At 41.3% G+C, this 16452-nt stretch overlaps 1 protein-coding gene across 1 annotated transcript in view; it reads right to left on the bottom strand.

Moving 5' to 3' along the window:
* LOC102371196 (myopalladin-like) overlaps nt 1-16452 on the bottom strand; it is a 122411-nt gene that overhangs the window by 81403 nt on the left and 24556 nt on the right. The window contains exon 3 of the mRNA XM_025195307.1: nt 13090-13286. The gene's annotated coding sequence lies outside the window, so the exon portion shown is untranslated. The remainder of the gene's footprint in view (nt 1-13089; nt 13287-16452) is intronic.

Here is a 16452-nt window from a genome sequence, read left to right as displayed (position 1 = left end):
AGCATACCTACAGGCTGGGGAACTCCCTTCTTGTCAGTGCAGAGGCAGAAAAGGATCTTGGAGTCATTATTGATGCCAAAATGAACATGGGCCGATTGTGGGGAAGTGGTCAGGAAGGCCAACCGTACCTTGTCATGCATCCACAGATGCATCTCAGGCAGGTCCAAGGAGGTGATCCTCCCCCTCTATGTGACACTGGTCAGGCCGCAGTTGGAGTACTGTGTCCGGTTCTGCGCGCTGCACTTCAGGAGAGATGTGGCTAGCATGGAGAGGGTCTAGAGGAGGGCCACCCACATGATCAGGAGTCAGCAGGGCAGGCCCTACAAGGAGAGGCTAAGGGACCTAAACTTGTTCAGCCTCCGTAAAGAGACGGCTGAGGGGGGATCTAGTGGCCATTTACAAACTGGTCGGGGGGACCAGCAGGCATTGGGGGAGTCCCTGTTCCCCTGAGCACTGCCAGGAGTGACAAGAAATAACAGTCACAAGCTGGCAGAGGGTAGATTCAGGCTAGACATCAGGAGGCGCTACTTCACTGTCAGGGCGGCTAGGATCTGGAACCAACTTCCAAGAGAAGTGGTGCTGGCTCCTACCCTGGGGGTCTTTAAGAGGGGGCTGGATGAACACCTTGCCGGGGTCATTTGACCCAAGTACTTTTTCCTGCCATGGCAGGGGGTTGGACTTGATGATCTGCTCAAGTCCCTTCGGACCCTACCAACTATGAAACCATGAATTGAATCACTGTCCCTAATTCTTCCCGAATCCAAATCCTAATTGAATAGGGCCTGTTTCACACACCCCTACTAACGGCTAGATTTTGACTAACAACAATACTGGCACACAGGGATCAAGGTGGGCTTCTTCATGTGACCAAGCAAGGTAGTTCAGACATGTGGGGGACAACAGAGGGTATATACCAGTGTTCTTTACAAGCAGGGAAAGGCCAAAACAACGGTTTTGCCCTGGTTATACCTCAACCAGGAGAAATGGCCAGGTGTGAATGGAAGGATACAAGCAATATCCCAGGAAAGGGATGAAGTAACTTACTTTCTCCCACTCATCAGAGCAGGATAGAAGCACAGAATTCTTCCTGAGATAGCACAGTGAGGCATAACTTCATACAGTACTTGGCCCTGAAAATAAAAGGTCAGTCTGACCTGTTTTATGCTTACATTTTTCTTTAGAGATCATGCAAGGTCATGAAGTTATAGCTAACTCTTTGCTATGTTCAGCTTGCATAGAAAATTATTTTGTTCTATTTTTAGCAAAAAAGTAATTGGCTACTAGTCAAATATTGCACTTTGAGGCAGCACTTTGCTATTTAAAATCAGAAATATTGTGAGCCTCATGATTTCAAGAGTCAAATGAAGCAATGCTGAATTTCAGCAATAGGTTGTCTTGAGACAATCAGACATCCAAGTTACATCTAAGGCTTAAGAGATGTGCAGTTTATTTTCTTTTTTTTTTATAAGGAATTGTATACCTTAAGCACTACCAGGAACAAAGTGGTAAGGAACACTATCTGGGTAAGCTAAAGCTGTCCAGATTTTACATCTAGAAGAGAACAGCCCAGCTTCAAATGAGGTCAAGCACACAGTCTGACAAGGTGCCAGAATATGGGGACAGGACTAAATTTAATTTATATACTAAAATACTAATATATTTATTACCAAGCTTCTTTCCAGCAACCAAAAAGGTCATTAAGCAGTGGTTTTCAAACTTTTTCATTTGTGGACCCCTAAAAAATTTTGAATGGAGGTACAGACCCCTTTGAATTGTAAGTGTGGGTAGTCACATACTTTCTATTGATCATAGTAATCTTTTGTGGACCCCTTAGACACAGTCTGTGCACCCCCAGGAGTCTGCAAACCACTGGTTGAAAGCCACTGCATTAGAGGAATGACTACAGTGTTAGAGACTTGGTTAGTAATAGTGAATGATACCACTTAGTTCTTGTATGGCAAAGATAGGATTCTAAGCTGTAAAGTTTAGGTCAGGATCTGGGTCAATATTTAAGATGCCCCTACTGGCTCATGTGGTCAGGTCCCCAGTTTAGGATGTGACACAAATTTTTCTGGGGAACTCCATTTTTTTCTTCAGAACTTCGGAACAGTGAAAAAAAGGCTGACCTTCATGATCCATTCCACACTTTACAGTAAACTCAGTGCATGTTGGGATAAAATTTTGGGAGTGTAGGAAGTACTGTGTGGAATACCTATATAACACTGGTGTGATCAATAAAGCTTATGCTGTAGCCATACCGCTCTACTGTAGCTTTCTAATTTCATTTATGGAACTCCTAGTAATGCACAGCTCAAGGGAGTATCTGTAGTTCGGGGTGGGCAATTATTTGGGCTGGAGATCCACTTAGGGCATTTTGGTGACCTGTTAGGGGCTGGGTCAGTACCTTCCACCCCTCCTGCCATGTGGGGTCAGCACCCCCTGCCCTGCAACAGCTCACCAAAACTCCCTAAGTGGCTCTGCCCCAGGGCCCAGCTCCACACTGTTACTGCCCAGCAATTCCCAGGGCTCTATGGAGACCAACCTGGAACCCATGTGGCCAGAGCACAATCAGCTGGGTGGCACTATGGGCAGGGAGTGGTGTCTGGGAGCGGGATGTGTAGGCAGGGCGGGAACTGGTGCAAACAGGCACCTGTTGCAGGGGTGTATGGAGAGTGGATTGCAGTTCTGTCCTGGGCCCTGGCCTCCCATTTTTAACGCCCTGCAATCCTGACCCCGGCCCCAGCCTCGCCCACCTGTCCCACTCCTGGACACTGCTCCCTGCCTGCCCATGGTCCCATTCCATCTGACCAGCCACATGGCCTGTCCATGCAGGTCCCGGGCTGGTCTCCATGGAGACCCCGCCCACCTGCTCTGTCTGGCACCCCCAGCAGACAGGCTAGGTTGCCTGGGCAGTGGGGCTGGGTCTAATGGTGCCAGCAGCTGGAAGGAGTCACCACCACATGGGCTACTGGGAAGTAAGTCTGGCCCCAACACCATCCCAGCCCCACCAGGGGTGGCAGGACTGGCTGCAAATGCCATGGCTCAGGCTGCCCCCCATGCCTGGGCCAGGCAGGGACAAAGGCCCTGCTGTAGGCCAGATAAAATCCCTTCACAGGCTGGATGAAGACCCAAGGCCATATTTTGCCCACTTCTGCTCTAGCAGGTACTGAGTGGTCTTGATTTTCTCAGGTAAGTGAAACATCAAAACCTTAACAAATTTATTGCAGTGGAGAGTGATAAAAATATGGTTAGGTTTTAATGAACCAAAATCACAGTAAAAAAAACCCCACGTGCATATTTGATTTAAATGGCTTGTTAGTGCCACTTAGGATGGCAAATGGAGAAATCAAACCTCATTGTCTCCACTGGCATAGGAAAGCATCCAGTCACATTGACTAGGTAGTTCCTCTGTATTCTGCTAATTTTGGTTCAGTTTCTTAACTGCATAATCGCTCTGAGTTTCTAAGAGCCTACATTTCTGCCAAAGTTCCATTGTTAGCCAAGCATCCTTTGTGATAAGATACATTACAGTGCTAGAATTGGCTTCCAGTTTGATTTGGCAGTGGCTTGACCTAAATGTCAGCTTGCAGAAAGCAAGGGGATTCCTAGGTGAGGTGTCTGTCCCATGACGCTTTTGTATACCGACACATTTTATATAGCACAAAGCCAGTCAAATTAATTGCTTAGTTGTCACAGAAAGAATCTGGTGCCTCATAAAAAAAATTGTAATAATGAAATCCCAGCAAAGAAAAGGAGTTCCTGAATTTGCTGTGCACAGGTCATCTTTTCTTTGCTTGGTTTGACAGAGCTTCAAATGCCTGATATTGCAAGCACAGGGTTTTTTTTTTTTCAGAGAAACATTCCTCCACTTATCTAATAGTAAAGTGGTCAGCTGGAAGCGAAGCATTCAAACACCTTCTTTGGAGGTCAGTCTGATTTAAAAATTAGTAGATTTAGTCTAAACTTTCATTTTTTGCCTGTATCTTTTAACTTCAGTTACTATGATACGAAAGGTTTAAATCTCTTAGCACTAGAATTTCTAGGGAATTGCTAGTCTCTCTTGTCTCTTTTTCCTTCCATTGTGGCATTTGTGGGTTGCATTTACCCAAAGAACCTTGTCTACAAACTGTTGTTACTGCATTGAAATCAATGATTCATGGCAGCTTTGGCTCAGATCTCTATGTAGCTACCATGTCAGAATAAAAAATAAAAAAGCTTAATTATGAATTATATTAGAGACTATATACATCTTCAGTTAATTAAATTGAAAATAAATCATCCCTGCTCCATTTTTTTTAAAGATACTGGCTTTTCATAAAACTTTAATACTAAACAATTAAATAGGTTTTTATACATTCTTGGGGTTATGAAAAACAGGCATGGAGGTAATGTGCAATTTTTTCTATATCTAAACATCATGATCACACTTGTCCTTGTGGAAATTGTCACTGAACATTTGCCATTGTTTCTGCTTCCAGTTACTGCCTGTTGATATGTTGCAGTGTCTGGGTCTGGGTAGACCCAGTGTCTCTGTCTGGGTAGACAGAGAATTGAGACTCCAGATGCATGAAAGGTTAGCCTAGAGCTGGGTCACCACTCTTGTCTTATTATAAGCCATTTTTAACTTGCACCCTGGCAAATTACTTACAAGAAAATGGATTTTCATTGAGTTTTAGACACATTTTAGTAACACTGAATTAAGTTCTCTATAGCAAAGGTAAGCAATCAGGTAACAGAACTCTAATTTCCAAATGTTGGCCATAACAGAGGAAAATGAGAGATTTTCAGTGCTTGGAAGATTACAGCAATTCCTGATGGAGAAAAAATGCCTCTAGCTGGAAAAAGGTGAAGGGTATGTCAATATTTAGTACACAATCTGTTTCTTCAGTTATATTTTCAAGAGTCTTTTCTATGAATAAATGTGTTTTTATATAGCCCACCCTTTGCTTAATTTCTAACACATATTAAAATACTTATAATTGCCATTTGATTGGGAATCTAAAAAATACATATAGCTATTTTCTACTTGTAACAACTTGGTAAATAAGTAAAAAGTATTTTTAGCATCACTACATATTACTTTCTACTATTTCTGAGTGGCATGTAAATATACAGGTACAAAACCTTTTGGACAACAAATCACATTTGTCTTTTCCTTCTAATTTTGTGTGTGATCTTACCAACATTTTTGTTTTGAACTGTTGCAAATTGTTTTGTATTATGGGTGGGGAAAGAGAGTGAGAGACAGAGACTTTGAATTATTAAATCTCTATTATGAAAATACTAAAAACAAAAGATAAAAATACAAAAGTATTTAGCCTTCCCAGCAGCTGAGCGTGTAGCACTTGTAAGCAACAAAAGCTATGTATAGATGTTCCTGGGATCCAATCTACAATCTTGAAGCTTTAAGTGTCATGATTGTAGATTGAATGCTGGTTGTGCAGATGTTTGCCAGTGCCAGGAGCCCGATCAAAGTAAGTCAGGATTGGGGGAGGGACTAGCAGATCCACAGGGTTGGGGAGTTGGTGGTATCAGCGGGGCTAGCAGGTCTATGTGGGGGGGGAGGTTGGTAGGATCAAGGGAGCTAATGAGTCCATGGGTGAGTGGGGTTTGCAGGAACAGTGGGGCAAGCAGGTCTGCAGTGAGGAGGTTTTTAAGTTTGGTCATGGTTTGGCAGGACTAGGGGAGTTGGCGGGCCTGTGTAGGGGTTGGTGAGATCAGGAAGTCTAGTTGGGGGACTTGTTTGTCTGTGGTGGTGGGTTGTCAATCTGGGAGTTGGAGAGTGGAGGGCTAAAGATAGGCCGATCAGGGTGAAGGTGGTAAGAAAAGCACAGCCCCAGGGGTGGGGTGAGCAGCTGGGCTTTCCAGCCCTAGGGCTATACTGTGAACATTTATGCACATTCCCGGTATCCTATCTGCAATCACATGGCTCACTTTAAGCCTCATGAATATAGATCAGGTCCTGTGTGTGCACATGTTCACCAGTGCCGGCGGTTGCACTGGGAATGTGATCTAAGTAAGTTGGGCTATAGGGGGGCTAGCAGGTTTGGGGGCATGTCTGGCAAGTTTGCAGAGGGGTCTAGTAGGTCCATGGTAGGGTTGGTGGGTCCGCAGCAGGGGATGTCCATCTAGGGCTGTGCTGGTATACAGGTTCAGGTTAGATCAGGCATGAATTAACCAAAACTACATAGTTCACCTTTTATGTGAACTAAAGTTAGATCAGGCTGGCTTTTTTTACTTGATAGAACTCTTCCAAACATATGTACAGATTGGCACTTAGATTAATTTAAACTTAGTTAGGTCATTCTGGGCACGTTACACGTCCAATGAATGCAACTAAATATAAATTGAGCTGGAGTAAACTAATCCTGACATCACCATCTACACGTGCGTTTAAGCATGCTAATTTACTGTGTGCTGGATACCACTTGTATTTGATGGGACTATCCGGCAATGCAGTAAATTAGACTACTGCGCCCTAATTACTGAGCATGTGTAGATGGTGATGCTTTACTGTGCAGCAAATTAGTTTGCTATGCATTAAAGCATCTCATGTAGATGCACCCTCTAAGTGTAACTTTTCTACATACACAAAAAAAGGAGAGAGAGATTGAAAACTAGTGATTGAAATTAATGACTGGAGTACAAATTGCACTATCAATTATGCAGCAATGTGCATCTGAAACAATTCTACTGACTTCAGTAGAGTCGCTGTGAATTTACACAGCAGAAGGAGAGCAGAATTAAACCCTATGTACTTTTATATACTGTACAGTTAAATTTTTAAAAAAGATATCTAGGACCCCATCCTGTGACTAGATTTGCTTATACAACACTGCACCCACTTGGAAACCTATAGGCTTCCCAGGATATGGGGGTCAACTGTAGAAAATCTAAGTGAAGGTTTGGAATGAAACGGGCTTCTGTGTTTGTGCACGCTGAATTCTGTGTCTGTGTACAATTGCAGGGTTGATTTCCACAATTTTATTGGGAATCTTTTGATATTTTGTTTTTTTAAGCCCCATCACCTAGAGCAGGGGTGTGCAATTATTTTGGCTGAGGGGGGCCACATAATGAGTTTTGGGGGCCTGTTGAGACCCACATCCATCTCTGTTTCATTCTCTTTCTCTTGTCTTGCCTCTTCTCTTTTCTTCTGTTGTCTTAGTCTCTGTCTCAGTCTTGGTCTCTCTGTCTCCCTCCCCTTCCCTGTCTCCAGAACCTGGCCAAAGCTATTGTTTGTCAGAAGCCCTGATGCTCAGCTGTGGATCCAGATGTGGAATTCCATCTGGGCTCACAGCTGAGCATTGGGGCTCCTGGCAAACTACAGCTTTGGCTGGGATCTGGATGGGGGGAGGGAAGGAGTGGGAGAGAGACAGAGAAGAGAAGAGATGGAGAGAGACACTGCTACTGACCTGTTGTAGCAGGAGCTCCTGCCTGGGTCCACAGCTGATGCCACTGGGAGGTTCCAAGTTGGGGCTCCACGTGGGAGCTTCCACCATGCTGGGAGGGCAGTGGGTCGGCTGTGGTTGTTACCAGCCAGGTTCTGTATCTTGGCTCTTGAACCTGCATGCAGCGTTCACAACTGATGCCTCCGGCCACCTGCTACAGCCGAAGCCCCATCCGGGTCTACAGCTGATGCCTGATGTTGCTGGGTGCAAGCAGTCCTACCCGCCTGCCTGGCACCACCCGGCAGCTAGAGCCCCTGGCTGCCTTTGGGCCAGTTCCAGTAGTTGGTGGCTGTCTACCTGCACACCAGATCAAATCTGTTGGTGGGCCAGATCTGGCCCATGGGCCATATATTGCCCACCCCTGTCCTAGCGTAATCTTATAAGAGATTCTCAGCTTTCACCTGGTTATAAAGAGTGAAAAATATGGCCTCTAAAACCTTAACAATACAAAAGACAAATACAAAGAATTCAACATTTACTATTTTTGTAACGTCTCATTATGTTTATGCCAGTCTGATGGTTCTTGGGGAGCTATCTTAGGATTTTTGAATGACCAGGTTTTGCACTATTGCAATTAGATCTTTATTTGTTAGAAAAGTCTTTCTAAATGTATCCCCTCCAGGAATTTCACTGCTAAATGAATGTACAATTCAATTACTATATACACATTGTTAAAAGACATGCATGCAGTAACAGTAATTTTAATTTCAGAATATATTTTTAATGTTTTACTATGTTATGGAACAGGACTATAAATAGGATCCAAAATTGACAAAGAATTTAAAGCTGGGAATATTAATATTTAGACTCATGTATTTTCATATAGTAGAACCTTGAAGCTGCCTATTGAAGCAATTTATGTCACTTTTGCCACAGTTCTTTCCCCCTACCTGGATGTGTTCTATGTTTCACAAATATGGTAAAAAAATGCATGAATATTAGAAAATTAAGGTCACTGGTTTTGCCTGAAAATAGTGGGTTTTTTCTATAGCTTTTTGTAGTGTTATAGGTGTGGTGATAAGAAAATTGATGAAGAAACGTTAGATGAATTCAGATGAATTAATCTTAAAAAAAGAAGGCTGCAGGGATTTGATAATGGTCTTCAAATGCAAAAAGGATTATTACAAATAGGATGTGTCTGTGTCCACTGGGGACAGGACTAGAGGTAATAGTAAACTGCACAATGGGAGATTTAGATTAGATATTAGGAAGAACTGTTTATGAAAGTGGTTAAGTATGGGAATAGATTACCTAGAGGTGTAGAATATCTACAAAAGGAGGTTTTTAAGTGCAGATTAGACAAGCATTTGTCTGGGATGGTATAAACAGATGACAATCCTGCCTTGAGTAGGTAGTTAGACTAGATGACCTTTTGAGGTCCCATCCAGCCCCTGTTTTTCTGATTCTGTGATTTTGCTTCCCTCCATCCAGTGCTTTTGTCCTGACCTCTTTCCCCCCCTCTCCTCCATCAACATAATCATCTATATTTATCCAGGTTGAGCTCTGTTTCTTTAGTTAATAAGAGAAGGACTTTCAGCCAAGCACAACCCAGAAAAAAAATGTTGACTTTACCCTCCCACAAACGAAACTGAAATCCTCATTAACACATTACTTTGTTGTGGTATAGGGCACTGCTCTGAACATCTATTCACGTTTAAGTCTTTCAGTTGAATACATATTCATCTGATCCTTTACCTCAGGCTACAACAGGGGCTCTAAGCAGCAACATACAACTTTCAAACCTCCGTGAAGCAATATTGTGCATAATTTTTCCCCTTATTCTATGTTGTTCTTTTTTAATGCGTCTTCCATCTTGTTATATACTAGGAACAACACTTGTGGTATCACAGTGTGCTCATGATAAAATACTTTTATCATTAACATTCATAGCAAATTCTGTTCCTTATTTAGAAGTTGAAACTTGTGTTGCTTTTAAAAAAAACAAACAATTTCTTGTCCTGTTTTGACTTATCTTTACCTCCTTGGGGCCTTTTCTTGGATGTCAAAGCAAACAGCATTTTTGAGCAATACTAGTTAAAATCAAACTGAAACTGAACCCAAATTAGCAAGAATATCACAAGGCTGCTAACAAAGTGCTTAGGGCTGCTGACTTAAGGGGCTGCTAGGGGTGTTCCTCCCCAAGCAGGTGTCTTCCTTCATTACTGGGATGTGAGGTCTGAACTTCTGACTTTAAAGGATTTGGGAACAGGCCCTAAGTGCAGTGCAATACTGGAGGCTTTTATTGACTCTAGGGGCGCATCTACACATTGCTGTACAGTGACATTGCCTTTTGGAAGTACTAAAGCATGGTGTCATATGGGTGGTTACTGTACTGTGTGTGAGGTGCAGTTAGATTTTGCCACTACATCACTGTAGCGGCACACTATACTGGGGGAACATACTGCTACAGCAAAGTAGCTGGCGATCACATGTATACCCATGTGATTGCTATGTCTCCATAGCACACTGTACAACAACGTAGCATGCCACTACGTCACTGTAGGGCAACATGTAGATGCACTCTAGTAGTCCTGAATCACATGTAGAGTCCTATATATTTCAAAGATTACTCACATAAGAATGAGTTATATAAATTCATACAATCATAGAAAAATAAAGGTCTGGAAAGGACCACCAGAGGTATCTAGCCCAGCCCCTCTGCCAGAGGCAGGATCATCCCAATCCAAATCACCCTATATACATCCATTGTCTAACGTATTAGCAAAACTACACAGTTAACCCTGACACAAGCACAAGGCATAACACCGTAGCCTGCCACAGGTAAAGCAGGGGGGAACAAATTGTTCATACTGTAGTTTGTATGAACTTCAAAGACTTGGATGAAAACTGGAGTGGAATTTGGTGCCATGTGTACTTACAAAAATCTGTAACTGGAAAAGCACTATGAGGCACAAAACTTCTCATTCTTATTTTGGCTCCTACTCAGACATGAAGAGACAGGATTCTGGTCCATATGTTTTATTGAATTTTTGGCCTGATTTAGGTTCAATCCTATGTACTCTAGTCATTTAGATCAGGGGTATGTAACATATTGCCTGCAGCACTTCTTACGGGCTAGACAACCCACAACCATAGGATAGATTTGTTTTATGGGAGTCATTGCTGAGGCTGCCAGAGTCCCTGCAGTGGCAGTGTTAATCCCTGCTGTTTCAGTGCAGCTACAGAACTCAGGGAATTAAGGCTTCTCCTCCCTCTCAACAAACACCCAGCCTGCCATTAAAATCAGGGTTTTTAATTATCCCTGATGACTAAAACTGATGATGGGGAAAAGAGGAGATCAGAAGCAGAAGCGAGAACTCCTTGGGTTCGATCATCACATCAGAACAGTAGCTCCTGCAGCCTTAGGGATTAATGCCTTCACTGCTGTTCCCAGGTTGTCTGGCCCTTGAAAAATTCTGAGGTTCAGATCCAGCCTCTGAGAAGCTCCTCATTTTGGCCTGTGGGGCCCAATGAGTTTTACAGCCCTGCTTTAGATTATTTCTGCCAGTGGCACTATGTCTGGCGCTGAGGACAGCTATAGTCTCACATCTTGCCTGGAGGTAGACCTTGGACTTCAGTGTTAAAAAAAAAAAAAAGAAATATAGTGCATATGTTCACTGTTAAAATGGCAGATTAAGACCCCAAATACAGTACTTTATCCTAATTACATTACTTAAATCACATGCTGAGCTGTTACACTGGTGTACACATAAGGTGATTGACTGCACTCAAGTTCATAGGCATATCTGAAGGCTGAGCTTTGTCCACTGTCTTATAGGAAGGATGGGCAAGCAGAGTGGTATATGACACCTTGAAAACTTGCTATCATATTCTTTTGGGTAAAAAAGCTTATTGTTATCAGAATTTTTTTAATCGTGTAATTTAAATTTATGCTATATTAAGATAAGAGAATAAAACAATATTTTCTAGAAAAAAAGAAATCTGAGCACTATTAGGGAGAGAAGAGATCTGTTTTTTTTTTCTTCAGATTTTCTTCTCATTATCTTTTTTCTCTCCTTTTTTCAGAATCTCACTATATTTGTTTTTTTCTCTGTCTGCTGTATTCTGCCTTTTTCACCTTATTTTTTTAAGTCTTTCCTAAGGAAACTTAAATCACAGACACCCAACTTCAAATCACACCTTCAAACCATGACATTTGAATGGGTTTGAAAATAGACAAAATGAGCCTGTAGCTAGATTGCTTATTATCATAACATATGAAATGTTTATTAGCATAATAAACTGATTCATATTGGTATGCTGTTGATTTGCTAATCACTTAGACTATGATTGGTGGTCTTTGATTCAATAACAGCATTATGGCTTTCTGGCTCTAAGTAATTTTTAAAACACATGATCTTAATATAATATTACTTATAAAAACGTACATAGCCTGCTAATTCTAAATGTCAGCTGTTGGCAACAAACATTCCTTCAGTTCCAGAGCAAACTACTGTAAAACACTGAAAGAATGCACAGGAACAAAACCTCAGACTGCAGATGGTACTGAACTGTGTTCTGTTGTTGGTTTAATGGTGACAGCCTACCGGATAAAAATACTTGCTGCTGAACTTATTGCTGAAGAAGACTTTTTAATACCCACATAAGTAGTTACTTTTGGTTATCAATACAAATACATTTCCTTTCATTTAATTTTGATAGCACTGTGAAGAAAGAGGAAAGAAAATCTATCTTGACCCTGTGAAACTTTTGGGGGGGGGGGGAAGGAATAAAATAGAGTTGAAGTTTATGAAACTAGATCCTTTAACATTTGCTGATTTTGTTTTAGTTTACAAACCCAAGAACTTCTTAGTATATTTCAACCTAATGACAGGAACAGAAATCTGCTGATAAATGATCTAGTTCCCTTAACATAATTTGCATGATTCTCTTGTGACAGAGATGAACTCAAAAGCCACTCCACTCTCTTTAAAGACGTTTATGTATTATTTAAAATAAATTGTATGTACTTCTAATTACTGCTTAATGTAGCAATATACTGGGCCAAACATTTGCCACTGACAGTCAAATAACTTTGAGTGAGGCAGAGAGAAAGTAGGAGAGAGAGCAAGGGGAAGAGCAGTGCCCTTCTAGCAGGACTGTTTCTGCAGCTGTTGTGTACGTTAATCCAGGGAGCAGATCTCCCAACACTAAATATAGCCAGAAGTGTCAGTTTACGTGACAAAAACAAATTAAAAAGAAAGCATTTAACCAGGCGTCATGTTAAATTAGTCTCGGTTTTCTTTAAGAAGGAAATGCAAAGAATATTGACTAAAGGCTGGATTTTACACTGTAATTATTTTAATATATGGTTAAAGGGTGGAGGATAGTAAAATCCTAGCAATGCAATACTCCTGTCATTATTATCTGTTATTGACTCTATGCGAAGTGAACAGGCTCTGAGGGAACTTGGGAACCCCACCAATCCTATCCAACTTCTATGATTCTGCGGGACATTGTTTCTCTTTCATTCTAACTCACACATCAGTGTAATTTAAGTCAGATGGTTTAAAAGCGATCTGCTCTCTGTATATATGTCTTATCAGCAATAATTAGCATTCAGATATACATGTTCATTCATCCTCTGCGCACCTGTGCAGTGTTATCAAAACACAGTATAGATCTAAAGTCAAGACATTACCTTTTTCAGTTTCTCCAGATGTTGGTGTCCAACCCTGGCACTCAGTTGTGATGACAATTATGCAGAAGTATAAGATTAAAGTTTATGGAGGCACGGGAATTCTTCAGGTCCTTAGGAACAGAAGCAACTTCAAGTCCATCGGGTAAAAGGAGTTAAACCTTAGTTATAGTGAGGATGGCTGTAAGAAGCTAGACAACCTGTCACCACCGGAGCAATAGCATTTGTCAGTTTGCAGGTCCCAAGTTATTTTAAGCAGCAAAAACCATGTGCCTGTGAAACATTCCACCTCATTGGACAGGAGAATATTAAGCAAAGGGATTCCATTGCTGTAACAGCACCTAGGAACAGCTAGTCATTCTCTCTATCCATAACATTTCTCCTATAGATACTTATGCAGTCTTTGCTGATTCATTCACGGGACAGTCTCAGACATATTCATATTGTATTACTCTTGCCAGATCCCTTTATATTTTCATAATAGACTTTTTTCATTTATTATTCTTGTTATCTTCAGATTTTCATCATAACCCAAAGATTACAGTCCAAAGTAATTCTGTTAACATGTGACTATTTAAACATTAGGCAACTTCATAGACATAATCTAGCAACCTCAGTAAACTCGTGATACAAGCATTTTTAGAAATGTTCTTGTATGCTCACTTTATTCAATATATGGTGCGATCAGGCAGAAATTCCTAACAATGCCCAATGATTCTAAAGCCTCCAAAACCAGAACTTCTAAAATGTGTTATCTTAAAACTAGAGAAATAAATTGTTTGGTGAAAACCAGTTAAAAGGGCCAAATCAACTTTTGAGCTTCAAATAAATGGAAATGTCAAAATACATGTGGAATAATTTCAGAATATTCAAACTAGTGCACAGAAAAGACATCTAACACTATCAATATTATTGTTTACAATAAAGCCATATAAGAGTAAATTATCAATCACATGTATGTGAATAAAAACCCCAACACATTATCTTGAAAATGCAGGGAATAGATTTTCTTTCATATACATTTTAGGTACTAACACAAAAAGAGAGCTAAACAGGGTTTGAATTACACTCGAACTCGTGGGGGGGGGAAGGGGGAAGTCTGCGATGGTGGTAGCTGGAAGCCCCCCACCCTGTATTTTGAACCCTGGAGCTAAACTATTCACCTCATTAAAATGCAATTTGATTGCTGGTTTATTCACTTACACAAAGTATTCAGCATACCAAACATTATACTACTAATACATATATATATATATATATATATATATTGGAGGGGAGGGGGGATCATTTTTTCTGGCATTAATGATTTAACCAATTGTTATAGCATAACATTTTGACCTCTCCTCTTTTTCGCCAAATCAGTAGTAATTTGTCTGACATTTATTAAATGAAATCCTTAGCCCAATGAGATATTTTAGGGAAAGTGTTCATAGGATGCAGTTACCAGACAAGGCATTTATAATGTGAAAAGTCAGGGTAATTTACTTTTCAAAAGTCCTTGAAAGTTCTTTTTGTTTTAGGAACATAGGCCTAGAAGTGGCCTCCTGGGTTATAGAGTTCAGCCTGTAATGTTCACAAGCAGTTAACTGAAGACATCTTCAAAATCGCTACTTCAAACCTTTACCCAAAAGGGATAAAATCTGAAATTCCAGGAACACCCTCTAAGATGCTGCAGATATAAAATCAGGGGAGATGATTACCAATGCTCTTTCATTGCAATGAGAGGGAAGTAGTTGGTATGTTCTCCAATGATCTTATAAAAAAAGACCATGACCATGCTACCGAGAAAGGCAAACCTCCACTGTCCATGCCAACCTTTTTTCTTTGTCTAGGAGAAAAATTCCTTCCTGAGCCCAAACTTAGTGATCAGCGGGTGCATCTACACAAATTTTACTGTGGAGTTGATTAATTAGCTCTCCAGTAAAGCATCACAGTCTACATGTGAGCCCATATTAGGGTGCAGTAAATTAATTAACTCCACCATAAGTCAGTACTGTCTAGGACAAGTACTTTCCTACAGTGGAGTAATTGTATGTGCTCAAATGCCCGTGTAGACTGTGACCAGGGCTGGCTGGGGCATGAGAATGCTACAGCTCAGGGACTGCCTGCCAGTTCGCATGCTCGTGTCCCAGCCAGCTCCTCCATTGCCTGCTGCTTCCACCTGGAGCCAGGGGTTGACCCTCTGGGCCCTGTCAGCCTGGAGCTGCTCTGGCCTGGCACAAACAGCTGAGGTCCAGGGTGCACGTAAAGAGGCTGTGCCCAGGAGCAGCTGACTGTGGTGCAAACTGTGCCAGAGTTTATTGCTACATGTGAATTGCACATGTAGATGCACCCAGTGTGACCCTAAGCAGAAGAGCAAGATACCCTAGCCAGGAAGCTCAGGGTTTTTTGTTTTGTTTTGTTTTTTATTTTTCAGAATGTAATTATAAGACTGGCATGGCATATAAACTTCAGATTCAATCTATTTTGTTGCTCGTGCTGAAACATTGAATAGTTAGTTCAGTCTAAGGCATGTGTGTACGTCTGTGATTTTAAGAATGCTGAGATATAATGTGGACTTTATGATATCTGTGATAATTAGGGTGGCCATCATAGAGGACATTCTGGTTTTCTGCTACTCTATCCTCTGTCCTCTATTGATATAAAACCTAGTGTCCTTGTCCTCTATTTTTCTCTTGGAGAGAAAAATAGGCATCTGGTTTCGTATCAATATAGGACAGAGGACAACTGGACTGCGCAGTATGATGGCCACCCTAGTGATACTGGATGTGTGTTTTACAGTGGTGATAGGAGCAGTCCTCTGATGCTGTTATTATGCTAATATGATGGGAGCATTACAATATCAGTTGGTGTAGCTCACAAATACCTCAGTCTAAATAGTTACATCTCATTTGCTGGTTAAAATGCCTATAGCCCCACGTGAACTTCTTCTCATATTATAATTATTATCAAATTTACACAAAGTTTTGCAGATGGGATTGTCAACCCAAGACTTCTTTTTTATTGACAATCTGCAATTTTTTTACTGACATACATTTTACATGATGTACATGTAACCCTTTAGTCAGGCCCTGGATGGCAGTAACAAGGGCCAGGCTCAAATTTAGGAGTTTAATATCAAGTTTCTAATTTGGCTCAGGGCCCCACCCAGAAACCTAGAGTTGTACTTCTGCTCAGACACAAGGTGGTGCTGCTCTGCTTTGTCTATCAACACTTGCATCCAGCCTCAGTCCAATGATAGATCTTCAATCAAGCTCATGGTTTTTTAGTTTGTTACAGGCAGCTCAGTTTTTATGCACTTTACAGACAAGCATTTCTAGCCATTTTTATGGACTGTCTGTAAATTTACAGACAGTTGGCAACCCT

Source organism: Alligator sinensis, unplaced genomic scaffold (assembly GCF_000455745.1).
Source record: "Alligator sinensis unplaced genomic scaffold, ASM45574v1 scaffold325_2, whole genome shotgun sequence".
NCBI lineage: Eukaryota > Metazoa > Chordata > Crocodylia > Alligatoridae > Alligator > Alligator sinensis.
The sequence above is the reverse complement of the archived record's forward strand: the minus strand, read 5'-3'. Positions and strand labels throughout refer to the sequence as shown.